This window comes from Phocoena sinus, chromosome 6, assembly GCF_008692025.1.
Source record: "Phocoena sinus isolate mPhoSin1 chromosome 6, mPhoSin1.pri, whole genome shotgun sequence".
Taxonomy (NCBI): domain Eukaryota; kingdom Metazoa; phylum Chordata; class Mammalia; order Artiodactyla; family Phocoenidae; genus Phocoena; species Phocoena sinus.
Genome location: NC_045768.1, coordinates 1,559,768 through 1,574,998, shown reverse-complemented (window position 1 = coordinate 1,574,998; position 15,231 = coordinate 1,559,768). Strand labels below are relative to the sequence as shown.

At 62.9% G+C, this 15,231-nt stretch overlaps 1 protein-coding gene across 1 annotated transcript in view; it reads right to left on the bottom strand.

The window, feature by feature from the left end:
* NACC2 (NACC family member 2) overlaps window positions 1-14,398 on the bottom strand; it is a 73,038-nt gene extending 58,640 nt beyond the window's left edge. Inside the window, exon 1 of the mRNA XM_032634018.1 lies at window positions 14,295-14,398. The gene's annotated coding sequence lies outside the window, so the exon portion shown is untranslated. The remainder of the gene's footprint in view (window positions 1-14,294) is intronic.
* Between the last annotated feature and the right edge of the window lie 833 nt (window positions 14,399-15,231).

The following is a 15,231-nucleotide window of genomic DNA, read 5'->3' as shown; positions in this document are numbered from 1 at the left end:
GCATCGGCAGGCGGACTCCCAACCACTGCGCCACCAGGGAGGCCCTATTAATAGTTTTTTGATCATAAAATTTTCAGTGCTGCATATAAAAAAATCCATGCACAAGTTTTTAAAAATATAGTGTCGAGGGCAGAGGAGGCAATGCCTACCCACAGACACTGTGTCCACAGGCCCAAGGCCCAGGCATGTGCCCCACCCTGTGGTGGGGCAGCCCGGGTCTCCCCAGGACCCTCACTCCCCTAAGCCCTGAATCCAGAAAACCTCAGGTCCTTTGACCTCAGAATCCAGTTTCCTTGAGAAGAGCAGACATGTGTGTGGGGCGGGGCGGGGGAGGGGAGGCTCCCTAAATAATCCCAGGGCTGGTTTCAATGGCCTAAATTCCCAGGTCCTGTGTCCTCTTTTAATTCAAGTTCAGAATAAATACCATTACCCCATTTTACAGATTGGGAAACTGAGGCTCTGGGTGGGGCAGGAACTCGCTCACTGGCCTGAGAACTGGAGCCTGGATCTTGAGAGTGGACATGAGACCCCTTCATCCACAGACAGGACTCAGGACAAAACACTCCTGGGCCAAAAGCAGACACCAGAGAGAGGAGGACGAAGGCCCTGGGCATTGGCCACAAGGGCTGAGCAAAGCCCAGAGGAAAGAGCCACCAAGGTGGGTGGGGTAGGTGGGGTCACGAGTCCTCAGGGCCATAGCACAGTCCCCTGCCTGGTTTCCTCTGCCTCATCCGGGGAGGAGGGCCCCAGGGCCCCTGCGAGCGCCAGGGGAGCTGCAGGGGAGGCTGGGGGTGAGCGCTCGTGAGAACCACCTGCCCGGGAGGCCTGGAGAGCCGGGTGCCACCCTCGCCAGCAGCCGGCACTGCAGCCGCCGCTGCACCTCTGCGATTCCCTAACGGTTCCCCTGGGAGCACGGAAGGTAAATATGTTAATTTGACTTCAATCATGGCTTTTTAAAACAAAGTGCACACTATACTAATTTAGGGCACGGAACCTGAAAACTACTCATGCGTGTGTCTGAGCCTCCCGTCCCGGGCGAGGGGGACCCCGAACGTGAGGGGGCCAAGGGGGCAGGGGGCCAAGAGGGAGGCCCACCCGCCGGATCCCCAAAGGCGAGCCGCAGCGGGGGCCTGAGCCTCGGAGGCTGAGCCCGGTGGCATCAGCCAGGGGTGCCGCCCCTCAGCTTCCAGGCAGAGGACGCTCCCTACCAGCAAGAGGCCCGACGGCCAGGGCCGGGCAGGTGGAGCAGGGTCTGCAGACCCCGGGCTGCCCAGGACCCCCGGGAGGGCCCAGCTCCCTGGCTCCTCAGCCCGTGACCACATCAAGGCACAGCCTGGAAGCAGGACCCGGCCCGTGGCCTGCGGGACCCCAGGCCCGCCCACCTCACCTCCGTCTCCAGCCCTGTGGGCTCTACAGAGGCCCACGGGTCAGCCCACCGAGTGGGGTCTTAGACAGTGTTGTTAAGGTCATGGTCGGTGCAGAAGTGGCCCGGCCCAGATTGCACGGAATCAGCTGACAAAGGACACTGGTGCCCTTGCTCGTAGTAGTTTTCAGGGGGTGGCGCAGGTGGGGGCTCTCCTCTCCAAGCTCCCGGGAGGGGGTGCCCTCCAATACCCCAGAGCAGAAAGGGCTCGGGGAGAGGACGCCAGCCAGACGCCTGAGCCAGGAGGCCTGTGGGTGGCACAGACTCTCCAGCATCCCTGGGACCTGCCAAGCACCCTACACACCTGGGGTGTCACATGTCTCCAGACGGTGCACTTTGGGGTGAGGGGGCTAGAAGGCAGTGAGAGAAACAGACCAGTCCCCAGCACTAGTGTTAAGACGATTTTAAGGATAAGTAAGCACACCTGTGCTGTTCATCACCATGACGACAGCACTTCCGGGCCCACTGGTCCCTCTCCGTCACAAGCAGCTGTGACCGTGGCCCCAGGAAGGCCCTGTCTCCACGTGAGCCTGGGCAGGAGCCAGTGCCCTGCTCCTCCAGCTGCATGGGGGCAGCGGGGCCGGCCTGGGGGCCAGCAGCCCCTCCAGGAGGCATGGGGACGAAGGGAGGTGCTGGAAGAGGCTGACCTAGAAACACTGCAGCCCGGGGTCACGGGTCTCCAGTAGTCTCGGGGAAAAGAAACAGTCTGTTCCCACGTGTTCGTATGTTCTGGAACCAACGAGGGACACAGGAAAGAGTTCCCTAGAAGAGAGACCAAATCAAACTCAGAACTGGGATGGCCACCTCGGGACCCACCAGGCTCCCAGACTGCTGGAAACCCAGAGGGAAGGGCGGCCGGGGCGGGGGGGTGGGGGGGCGGAAACAGGCCAGCCAGCTCCCAAGGGACTACCTTGGCCCACCTTGTTAACCAACGCCCTGCAAGCATCACTCCCCTGGCCGCCCGGGCCAGCCGAGGCCAGGGCAACAGGCCAGCACCAGCCCTTCGTCCTGCCCAGGCCGGGCAAGTGCTCCCCCTGCTACAAGCCGTCGGGAAGGCGGTGCCGGGCACCCGCGTCCACTGCGGCTGTAACAAATTCCCTCGTGAGGTTTCTTGGAAATCAGTGGCTGCAACGTAATCACAGCTGCCGGGACTCGGAACGAGCCCGCTCGGGGGCTCTGTGCAGTTAAAGTTACTACGAAAGCTCAGTTAAGAAACACTGAGGAAGGGCTTCCCTGGTGGCGCAGTGGTTGAGAGTCCGCCTGCCAGTGCAGGGGACACGGGTTCGAGCCCTGCTCCGGGAAGATCCCACACGCCGCGGAGCGGCTGGGCCCGTGAGCCATGGCCGCTGAGCCTGCGCGTCCGGAGCCTGTGTTTCCGCAACAAGAGAGGCCGCGACGGTGAGAGGCCCGCGCACCGCGTTCAAGAGTGGCCCCCACTCGCCGCAACTAGAGAAAGCCCTCGCACAGAAACGAAGACCCAACACAGTCAAAGATAAATAAATAAACAAATAAATAAAATCTTAAAAAAAAGAAACACTGAGGAAGAACTGAAACCTTCAGGAATACCCAAGAGCCAGGGGAGGGGCGACCCCTCACCCCCACCCCACCCAGGACGAGGACACATTGCCCCTTCCTGCTGGTCCCTCATGCGGCCATCCTCACCCAGGGTCAGTCTGTCCCGACCCAGCTCCGTCCACCCGGATGCACCTGGCCCAGGTAGCCGCTGCCACCCGGGGGCTCCGGCTGTCTTTGCCCCACCACAGCCCACCACGGCAGCACCCTGGAACCCCAAGAAACCCACGAGTGGGCACAGCTATCACCACCCCCAGCTCTGCTCTGTGACTCACCCCTCAGGCCCTTGTTTCCTCACATGACATGAGCGGGCACAAGACGCTCTCCGAAGACGCTCGGCCCTGGCGTGGTCTGACGGCAGCTCTGGGCCACCTCCCCACCAAGGCAAGACCATGACTGCCTGGTATTCCCTGCAGAGGGCGGGGCCGTGGGGGTCTGATGAAAGGGAGCAGCCAGCGGGGCCATCCCAAAGCCTCCACCTTGTGGCCTTGTGCCCGTGGCTAGACCTGCCTTCTCCCCGGTGCCCGTGGGGTGCCCTCACCCAAAAAGCATGGGGCAGGGCCCTCGGAGTCACGCCGAGCGACACATAAAGGAGCCAAGGTGAGGCCTCGTGGGTGCTGCAGATCAAGGCCCCCCAGGCAGTGCCTCCCCTTCTGGCACAAAACCCCACTCCCGGAGCCCCGGGTGGGAGGAAGGCCGGGCCCTGCCCACACGCCTAGAGACAGGCCAGCGGGTGAAGGGGTCCCGGACCGCTATGCCCAACACCCGTCAGCGGCCAGCTGGCCACCGCAGAGCCCTGGTCCCACCATCCTCGTGCAGGTGAGGCTGGCTCGCAGGCAGAGCGGTCCCACCGGCTACTCCCACCTGCAGGTATTTCCTCCTGTCCTTCTCCCCGCAAGGAAAAACAGACACGTTTGCCAGAAGCAGCCGATCTTATCTTGCTAACTTTACCCTCACATACAGACCACTTCTGACCAGGGTTTCATGCCCACTGCCTCGACCCTGTCAAACCTCGGAGCCAGAGGGCTGATCCTGTGTGTTCTGAGGGTGCGAAACTCCTACCACTCCTAACTCCTACACCATGAGACATGCACGCTGACATGAAAGTCATCAGACCAAACCCCCCCCCCCACGCCCTCTTTCCGATGGAGAACTCCATGTGGGCAAACAGCCTTTCTGGTGCTGGGCTGGACACCTCACAACCCTCTGAGCTGCAGAAGTGGGGCCATCCCACCAGACAGGAGGCCTGGGCGCTCCAGCCATCCCCAAGAGAGCGGAGCCAGTGGCCAAACAGCCTGGCTGGGCGTTCTAGAGGACCTGCACAGGAGGTCAGAGGGCGGGGGGCCCAGCCTGAGATCAGGAGACATGGGGACAGTACGGCAGCTCCTTCCAAGATTGGGGAGGGGGCAGCAGCCATGGAGAAAAGGGAACAGGGGCAGGTAGACACTTTGGCCTTCACCCCTCCACTGGGGTGAATAGGGTTCCCCAAATCCATGTCCACCTGGAACCTCAGAATGTGACCATAAGTAAACCAAGTTCTCTGCAGGAGCAATTAGTTAAGATGAGGTCTTAGAGGATTTAGGGTGGGCCCTGAAGCCAACGACTGGTGTCCTAAGAAGAGGGAAACCTGGACACAGGAGAAGCCTTGCGGCCAGGGGCTGGGAGAGGCGGGAGGGAGCTCGGCCCTGCGATGCCTTGACGGGGGGCTCTGGCCTCGGAACGGGGGAGCGTACACCTCTGCTGGTTCAGTCGGCCCAGTCGGCAGGGCTGTGTCTCAGAGTCCTAGGAAACTCACAACCCCCGGCCCGCTGACGCCGACCTTGACCCGGGATCTGAGGGAACGGGGACCTGCTGGTTTCGGACAGATCTGATCAGACTCAGACAACATCTGCCAAGTACCAGGATGGCCCCGGTGCAGCCCCAGGTCGGGAGATGGAGGACACATGGGAAATGGTAGGGAAGCCGCTTCTCCCCAGGGCTCATCGTGGGCAGGAGGGGGCCAGGCTTGGGTACACCTCCTACTTCATCCTCGCAGAGCCCCACAGCCCAGAGGAAGAGTGGGCCGGGGGCCAGGGGCTGTGACAGCAGCAGCCCAGAGCCCAGCTCAGAGCTTCTCCACGGGGGACACTGGAGGGATGTGGCCACTGACAGCCAGGACGGGACCCGCCTTTCTGGGAGCAGCCGGTTCTGATGAGAGCCGACACCCCTCACCACTCAAGAGCCTCCCGTTCCAGGGCCAAACACCCAACTCCCCCCCACACACAGGGTCCTGTGCGGCCCACTGCTCACCCCTGCCCCACACCCCGTATCCTGCCCTGCTCCCACACACAACCCTGGCCATGACCCCCATGCTGGGGTTGCTTCAGAAACACACACACCAGACAAATTCCCCCAAGTGACTGGACAACATCCACCACGGGCCACCTCCAGCCGGCAGGACAGTGGCACGGCCGCAGCACCGCTGTCCGAGACGTGCCCAGACCGGGGGCATTCTGCAAAACGGGCCTGGGCTCTAGGGGCAAGGTCACGAGAGCCAGGGAAAGACCTCAGATTTTGCAGAGGCTGAAAAAGCCTAAGAGACACAACAAGACTTGGATAGGCACGAGCACATCTGTGTTCACACAGCGCCATTCACAACAGCCAACCGCGGTAACAGCCACGTGTCCTCGGACAGAGGAAGGATAAACCCAACGGGGTCCATCCACACGGTGGACTAAACTCAGCCTTAAAAAGGAAGGAAATCCTGACACAGGCCACAGCAGGGACGAGCCTCACAGACATCATGCTGACCGAAAGCCAGACGCAGAGGACAAATCCTGTGTGATGCCACCCGTGTGCGGCCCTAGAGGAGTCAAACCCACAGAGACGCAAAGTGGACGGCGGGGTCCGGGGCCGGCGGGGGGAGGGGAGTGAGTGTTTAATGGGGACAGAGCGCCAGTCTGGGAAGATGAAAGGGCCCTGGGGACGGATGTGGTGACGGTTGCACAGCAAATGTGAATGGACTCAATACCCCTGACCTGTGTGCTGGAAAGTGGTTAAGACGGTAGGTTTTACGTGCAAGTAACTAGAGTTTTTTTTAATTAAAATTTTAAAAGCAGACCTGACAGGTGCCTGGGACAGGAACTCCACAGTGACCCTCTGGCTGTACAGGGCCCAGGCGTGGGAGCCATTGGGGCCGTTCGGTGACCGCTGGAGCTGCGGTGAGGCGGGCAGCGGGCAGCCTTGTTTCGGTGGGTCACCCAGCAATAAGGGGCCACTACCCTCAAGCGGTCTGGAAGAAGTTCTGTGTTCGGAGCGCGCAGCTCCTCTGTAAGTCTAATACCCTTTCCTCAGGGATCAGAACTAGCGCCCCCAGCTGCCAGCGCTGGGCAGAGGGTAGGGGCTCCTCCACCACACTCAAGACCTGTGACGGTGACAGCGGGGCCAGGAGGCCAGAGGAAGCCAAGTCAGCGTGCCCCCACCCCGGAGAAGGGGTGCCTAGTCCTGGGGCACGCCCACCCCCTGGGGTCCACCCCAAGTCCTGGCCAGACGTCCTGAAAACCCTCAGAAACGAGTCTCTGAACGTGGCGGGGACCCCCCTTCTGGGCTTGAGCACCGAGCAGCAAATCACGTCGCCTGTCCTCCCAGGAGAGAAGTCCCAGGATGCCAGGCAGCGGCGGGGGACAGAGGAGCCCCCCAAGCAGAGCTGGGGGCCAACTCCCAAGGAGGCCTGGTGGGGAGACTTCCCACTTTCCCCGGGTTACTGAGAATGTGAAGAAAGGCCCAGCGCGAAACTGCACGGCAGCCTCCCAGGCCCTCAGGCCCTCACCCAGCCGGGCGGTCACCTGCACTGGGGCCACGCTGGGGCCGCTGGGCTGGCAGAGCCGCGCGGGAAGAGGAGTGAGGGGCACCCGAGGACCCAGCTCCTCCTCCAGGAGAGACCCCGAGGCCCATGCCACGAGCCCCCTGCCAACGTGCCCCCTCTCAGCCCCGCCACAGCTGCCTGAGGTCTCGGTCCGGGAATGGCAGGGCCGCCGAAGTCTAGAGGCACAACGCCTGGGTGCCCCGCCTCACCGCCTGGACGCCGTGGCCTCCTCCAGACCCATCCTGGGCACCCACCTCCTCCCGAGGCATCTCCGCTCTTACTTTCTCTTTGCCTCCAGTTCTTGGCCATTTCTTCTCACGTCATGCCCTTATTTTTCTTCTGCGGGACGGAAGAGACACGGGGAGGAAGGACTTGGAGGGCCGCGGTGGCCCCAGTCCACGCTGCAGTTTGGGGTCCAGCCCCAAGGACTCCACTGAGATCCACCTCCCTCTCCTTTCCAGGCTGCTTCCCGGGACAAGGATGGGCCGCTAAACTGGGTTATGACAATTAACACAAATTCTGCCTCCTGTCCCCAAACTTATGTAACCGCAGACACTCCAGTCTCAGGAAAATCTTCCTCTGTCAGTGGCCCCATTTCCCGCCCTCGACCCCGGCTTAGCTCCTGAGCCAAAGGTCCTTCCAGACTTCCCAGCCTGCGCTGGCCCTTCATGCCCGCGGTCCAGGCGCTCGTCGGGGCAGTGGATACTGTCCATGCGTCTGGCTGCCCACCCTCCTGGGCAAGCACAGGGTGGAGCCAGACGGCCAGCAAGGCCGCCCCTACTTCTGAGGCTGCCCCTCCCCTCCAGGCACTAAAGGGTTTCTGCGCCCACCTGGCCACACCGGGTTGACTAGGGTTCCCCCAGAATTCATGTCCATCTGGAACCTCAGAATGTGGCCTTATTTGCAAACAGGGTCTTTGCAGATGTAATTAGTTAAGATCTTGAGATGGGAGTGATGTGTCTACAGGCCAAGGAACGTCAAGGATTGCCGGCACCGCCACACGCTGGAAGAGGCCAGGATTCTCCCCTACAGCCTCCAGACGGAGCCAGCCCTGCCCACACGTTGATTCTGGACCTCTGGCCTCTAGACTGTGAGAGAGTAAATTTCTGTTGCTTTAAACCCCCAGGTTTATGGTCATTTGTTACCCAAACCCAGGAAACTGATCTCACCCCCGCCCCCGTTACACGCCAGGGTGACTGCAAGGCTCACGCCCCTTCCAGCCTGTCCTCTCCACCGGCAAACAAACATCACTGCCCTCCTGGAGCTGAAGGACCCCACGGGGAGCCCCCAGCGCAGTGTTCACAAAATAGGGGGCATACACCACCCTTGGTAAGGGAGGGAGCCACCTTCAGACTCGAGGAGGGGCCCGACATCGCGGCAACATTCACTCAACAGGTAGCACAGGGCCCAGTGGCGAGCCTGGGGGACGTGAGCCTCCAGCCCCTACCCTGCCCGGAAGCCTCCACTGGGTCCATCCTGCCCCACTGCTCCCCGTGTCCCCCCCACCCCCACCTCCTCCCAATGCAGACAAGGGGCAAAGGATGGTGTGGAGGAAGGGGACAGACTCGGCCCAGTGTCCTGAGACACGGCCAGGAACCGACGATGACGGCTGATGGGCCGGCCATGCAGGGGTGTGGCCCCAGAGGGACCCGCCCGTGCCGCACACCCCACGCACATCCTCATCCCGGCAGAAGGTTTCCCGGAGAAGCCAGCGGGCAATTTGCATAATATTCTTTGCAAGTTAATATCAGCCTCTGATAATGATCTCGGCATAGCTGGAGCGCTGAGGCGGCTGTTACAACACTAAGTAATCATATTTTAAATTATGTTTCCCTTTATAGAAAGGTGTTGCAAAAACACACAGACATGAAATCTGTTGCAGCCCCCTGCCAACCACCTGACCAGATTCCCAGCGCCACGGCTGTCACTGCAGCACGGGGGCTGGCGAGACCCGGGCCGCCCGCACACTGCCCGGGCCTCACCCGGGCCAGGGGTGCGTCCCAGCAGGGGCATCGCCCAGATCTGAACCACCACGGGCTCCGGCCACAGTCAAGGGTGAGTCCGCGCAGAGAAGTTAACGGAGCACCTAGGGCGTGCTCTCGTCGGGGGTCCCAACTCCCCTGGGGGTAGGTCAGGGGGGCGCTCCCCATCCCCACAGCCCCCAGCCCCTGCCTCGTGCTGGAGACTCCAGTGCCCATGCCACCAGACTTCCAGGCGCAGGTCGTGTGGCGGACGTGGGATCCTGAAAACTCAAAACCAAAACCATAGGCGCTTGCAGAACTTCCCTGTTGCAGTCCCTCACCCAGCAGCTGGACTCGGGGACCCAGCCCCGGAAGGCGAGCTCATCCTTGACCCCTGCACACCCACAGCCCGACTGCGGCCACGGCACACCCTCCCGCCACGGGTGAGCCGGTCCTGGTGTGGACGCAGGTCTGAGCACACGGCCACACTCGGTCCCCCTGGGGGCGCCGCAGGAGCAGGGCCTGCGTGGACGGTCACCCACAGGGATGCAGAGAGGACCGAGGCCAGGACCTGGAGGAGGCAGGGGGCCCACGGCCGCCACCAAGGGGAGCCCCTTCTCTCCTTTTCTCTTCATGCAGGAGCAGGGCCCACCACTCAATCTCTATTTTCTTAAAAGCTTTCTTTTTTTTATTAAAAAAAAAAAAATCCAATTATAGCACAAATCTCTCAGCAGGGGTCAGTGTGGAATACGAATAACTAAAGTTAATGGACATGACACAGGCAAGATTAATGCCTAAAGGGTTTGAAAAGTTGTGTGATGCAGATTTCATTAACATTTTAATTGTAATGTATCTTTTTAATCTTCTCTCACCCTAATGGCTTTATATGGCCAAAAAAACTGCTGACAACAACAAAAAGTATCAAATACAAAATTTAACAAAGGCGCTTAGCAGTGCAACGGAAACTAAATTAAAGGAGCAAAACTACGTTAACGCTGCGATTTTTAACAGCACAAAAGTCCGAACGGAGCAGAGGCGGCTGCTTCTCCTTTCTTGGAGTTAGGAAGACAGGCAGATGCCCAGGGCTAGGGTGGGGACGCCCCCCACCCCACCCCCTGCGGGACCCAGGACAACCCGGGGGCACAGGGAGCAGACTTCCTGCAAAGACCACCAGCAGCGCGGGGAACGCCCGGCCCCTTCCCAACACTAGCTGGACTCCAGGCAGTGTCCAGGAGGCGGAGGGAGGGAGGCCCTCTTCCAGAAAATGCCAGCCATCTCTGGGGATGGGGAGGGGACATCTACGGGTATCACCATAATGAAGGGGGCATTTTGTGGGGCAAGGGCTGTGGGTGCAGACGAGCTGGCATCCCGCCCCCAGCCCACAGTGAGGGGCCCTCGGTGGCTACGGCCTCCAACTTTCAAAAATGGCGTCTCAAGACATACACTTGGCCCAGACTACCAAGTAGCCAGGAGATTTTTATTTTCAATCAACAAACACTCCTGAAGCACCGAACCTGTGCCTGCTGCTATATCTGATGCTTTGCCCCAAGTCCAGCTGCCCTCAGCACGCCCTCACCCAGCGCCAGCCCACCCTCGAGGGCCTGGGGGCTGGGCCTGATGCCGGGCCTGGGACACAGCCCCACGGCCGGCCGGCGGCCGGGCTCACTGCTCACCCCAGTGACTATATATGGGCACTTTCAGGCCCCTGCGGTCCCCGCCCCCGGCCCTGCTGCTTCCCAGGCACACAGGCAGACACGGGGCGGGGCCCAGGAGCTCCCGGCCCATCCATGGCCATGTGCCCTCCTGGATGCCAGGGCCCAGGGCCAAGAGGGAGGGGGAAGATTCCTTCAGAGAGACCCAGAGCCAGCCTCTCCTTTCCGTGGGACCAGAGACAAACACCTCAGAGAAAAGTATGCCTCCATCCGCCCTGGAGACTGAGACGCAGCCTCCCCTTAAAGGGGCATGAACCCCTCACTGGCTCTGGTCCACTTCCAGGGAGGGGGCATCTCCACAGGGCCCCCAGGCCGAGCCTCGCAGCAGTAGCATCACAGCACGGGCAAGGGTGGGGCTCAGAGGGGGTGTGTTACCCACCCGAGGTCACAACGCCTTGAGCCGGATGTGACCTGACAGAGACCTCAGAGGTCCTGCTCCCAAGGGCCTCCCTGCCCGGACCCAGGTCCAGCCAGCGGAAGCTGGGGGCGGGGCAGGCCCCAGAGAGGCGGCGCCGCAGCATCAGATTCCAGCTCCGTTTCTCCTGCTCGGACAGGCTCCCAGGCCCGGGCAGGGGCGAGTGTCCCCCACTGTCCATGTCCTCATGGGGGCTGCCCCACTCTGAGGATGCCAACCACAAAGGCAGCCACCAGGGAGCTCGGCTCCCAAGTTCATGTCCCAAACACCTCTGTGCCTGCCCCACCTGCTGAGACCCTCCCCCACAGGGCGCCTCCTTCCAAAACCTGAACTTTAAATGACAAAGGCCAGAGGCCAGGGCAGAGCAAGGCCAGCTCCCAGTGAGCGGGCAGCTGCAGGTGACAGACACAATGAGGGAGCCGGGGCCAGCCGGGAAGCATACTTTGCAAATGATCTCATCGAGAGCCAGGCCTGGTGAGAGCAAGGATTTGCTAAAAGAGAAACAGAGGTCGCCAGGATCCCTGGCTGCTCAGGAGGCAGGGTGGGTGGCAGTGGCGCCTCGGGCCTTGGCCTCGCTAAGGGGACTGCTTCCCCCAGCCAGCGACCTGGGTCCCTGGAGCCCAGGATGGCTGGGGGGGTGGGGGTGGGGGCGCGGGGTGTAGCCTCCCAGGCACAACTTCGGTGGCTCAGGACACAAGGAAAGAGGGAACGTGGGTGTGGCGGGCCGGGGAGGACACACAGGCTCCACCCAGGGCCACGGTGCGAGGGGGTCACTCTTATCTCTGAATCGGGGTGAGGACACCAATGAAGATGCTGTCTCTGATCCTAAATTCCGGCCCCACCTGGAAGCACCCGAGGGGCCAGACTGCTCACCTCGGGGAGGACCAAGGGGATGCCCGGGAAAGCGTGCTGGACGCAAATGAGGCATTCGGAGAGGCCTGGGCAGGGTCTAGAACGTGGACGGGCCGGGCAGCGCTCTCTGCAGACCCGGCAGGCGGGCAGGCAGGCAGTGAGAGGCCCTGAAGCCCCTCACCAGCCCCCAGTCGGACCCCAGCCCCAACCAGACTTTACAAGCTCCCGAAGTGGGGCTGCCCACAGCCAGGAACAGCTCTGGGTCCAGCCAGGGACCGGCGGCCCCTGTCCCTGTGGAGGGAGACACCCCTCCAACTGTACTGAAGACGTTGCTCCCCTTCAAAAGACCAGGCCTGAAGGCCAGGTTCCTTGGGCCGGGACACCCCTCGGGGACACCGGCCACGGTAAGGAGCCAGGCCCAGGCCAGCTAACACGATAGATCCTCAGCTGGAAGGCAGCTTGTCTTGTCCCAAGAACGCAGCCCGGGTCAAGCTCCCCAAGCGCGCCTGTTACACGGGGGTCTGCAGGCTCTTGGGAGAAACACGCTGGAGAATCAGGAGCGAAGGGCCGTGATCCGGGCCGCAGTTCCCGCTCAAACGGCTCAGCAGACGTTCCCCACCCTGCCCCCAGCCAGGGCAGCTCATCTCACCCCCCACACCCCAGCAGGACAACAGAACCCAGGGAGGGACCAGGCCGGAGAAGAGCCAGGCGAGACAGGACAGGGTAACCTGGAAGGGGGCAGATTGGCCATGGACCGCAGGGACAAGACTTGCTTCCCCGGGGTGGAGGGAATGAGGCCTCAGGTGCCTGAGACTCCCAACCCTACAGATGGTGAGTGCAGTGGATGGCACCGGAAGGCCCAGGGCCTGGAGGGAGTCCGTGTCCGGTGCAGCCCATACCTGGCTCTGCATTCCTGGGAGCACAGACCTCAGAGGAAGAGGCGGGGGTGGAGCCCTGGGAACATCCTTGAAAGGGTCAAAGCCACATTTCTTACTTTCTGTCCCAGGAGGGGTCCCAGGCCCACCCCAGCCCGGGCTGCAAGTCAAGCACGCTGAGCCCTAGAGGCAGAGGTGCCCGAGGAACCTAGGCTGTAAATGCCAGCTCAGCACTTACCATCAGCACCGTCTCTCTTGTATGAATAATGCATCTCACGTTTTCGTTGGAAAACAGAGAGAGGCTTTAAGGGTTCTGTTAAAAGTCACCCACGAGCCCACCTCCCAAAGACAGGCTCTCTTGAGTGTCCCAGCACATCCAGGACAAAGAACCCAGACGCACTCCGGGCAGCCAGGGTGGCCTGGCGTCCCCGTGTCAGAAAATGCACAAGCTTTTTCTCCTGGCCCAGGATTCTGCAGGAGGCTCGGAACGGCTGCAGAGCAGAGGCCGGCCGAAGCCGGCTCCGAGTCAGCGCAGTTTCAGACACCACGTCCGGCGCCCACCCCACCTGGGTGTGACCACCGAGAACCGATCTCTGCCACTGAGAGGGGACGAGGGATATCCTGTTCTACTGCTGTGCCCCTTCCAGCCAGCTCACCGAAACAGCAGGGGGCCAACCACCCTGGGTCTCCCCCCTCCCATCTCCTTCACTCAGGCTCCAGCCGAGGTACCAACAAACGGTGGCTTGTCCCACGGGAGAGCCAGCGGCCTCCAGGGAGGGGTGGACACCACAGAGGGCCACGGGGAGACGGGGAGGGGGTTTGTTGGAAGGTGGAGGGCAGTGCCCGCTGCTTGACCCTTCACCTAACTCCTTGTTTCCTCATCTCTAAAATGGAGCCAACACTTGAAGATACCTCTCCTGGGGTCTGTGCGGGACTTAGACGACACCCCGCACGGAGTGCTGAGAAGCACCTGTGCCGAGACCAGGAGAACCGCGTCCTTTGTCATCAGGGCAAACTGGGGGGAGCGAGGGGAGAGGGGTCTGGAGCTCAAGAGGGAAGCGGAGGGGAAGGTGGGGGGATGGGAAGGGGAGACCTGGAGAGAGACCCGGACCAGAACAGACGGGTACAGGGCTGTGCGTGCAGGGTGCTCAGAAGACCAGCTCTACCAGATGGCCAGCCCACGGAGGGTGCTCTCCCCCCGCCCAGCCCCCCACCACACAGGACAGGCTCAGCTAGAACATACAGCCAGGGGACACATGGCTGGATGCCCAACAGGTCCCTCCCTCGGACTGCCCAGGAGGGAGGGGCGTGTCCCCGGGGCCGTGTCCCCAGGCCGAGCCCGCGCGGGTTGCCCACCCCAGAGAGCTGGGCTCCGTCCGTCCGGTCGGGGGAGACCTAGTGTCCCGAGCGCCCCGAGAAACCCGGCAGGAGAGGAGACGCTCGGAGCCCGGGTCCCCGCTCGGCGGGGCGGGGCGCGGCCCGGCCCGGGCGAGCGCCTCCCCAGGCCCAGACGCCGCCGGCCAGCTCCGCGGGCGGCGCGCGGCGCGAACTTGGGCACTGCGGCAGGCGAGGGCGGGCGCGCCGCGGAGTTCGCGGGAAGTGCGGCGGTGGGACCCGCGGGCGGCGCGAAGTTGGGGTACCTGCGGGCGCCGGCCCGGTCCGGCCTGCAGCAGGAAGTGCTCCAGCGGCCCGGCGCTCCGGCTCACATGGACTTTCTCCGGCCGCGCCCAGCACCGGGCCGCACCGCGGCGGGCGGGGCGCGCGGGGGAGGCGCCGCGGGCCGTTTAAAGGGACAGCGCGCCGGCCGCGCGCGCGCACTCGCCGCCCTGGGGCGCGCCGCCCCGCCGCCAGGTGGGCGCCCTGGGAGGGGCAGGGGCGGGGGGGATCCCTGGCCCTGGGGTCCGGGGCGGTGGGGGTGGGGGGGGCGGCCGTTTCGCGCCCCTTCCGTGCGCCCCCTCCGTGCGCCCCCTCCGCAAACTCCTGGCGTGCGACTCTGCGCCGGGCACTGAGCCGGGGCCGGACGCGGGAAGGGCAGGGGCGCCGACCCACACCCTTTCGAGGCGTGGAGCCCCCGGTCCTGGGGCGTCCCCTCCCCGCGGCGGCCGCGCTTGCACGGGGCAGCCTCCGGGATGCTGGGCCAAGTGGGGCCGCCGGCTGGAGCGGGTACGCGGCCTCGGCTGCACCGACGCTCCGGAGGCCGGAAAGCGGGGACGTGGGAGCGCCCTTGGGCGAAGCGCGCGTCGCCGGCGCCTCCTGCGCGGATCCCGGTAACTGCGAGCTGCGTAGACGCGGCGGGGTCTGCTTTCAGGCCCGGCGTGATCCGGGCGCGCTGACCTAAGTTAGTGACTGCCACCACCCACCCCACCCCACCCCGCCCCCCGTGGCTCCCGGTTTGCTCGAGGTCACCCTCCTGTGGACAGAGGTGAGGTTTTAAAACAAGTGCGCAGAAATAGAAGCAGCCACAAACCGGAAAGGACCCACAGAAGGCCCCCTCAGTCGCCCCACCCTAACCTGAGGCCTGGGGTCAGGACTGGCTGCAGTGGTCCTCCAAGACTAGAGACCTCCTGGCTCCCTCAC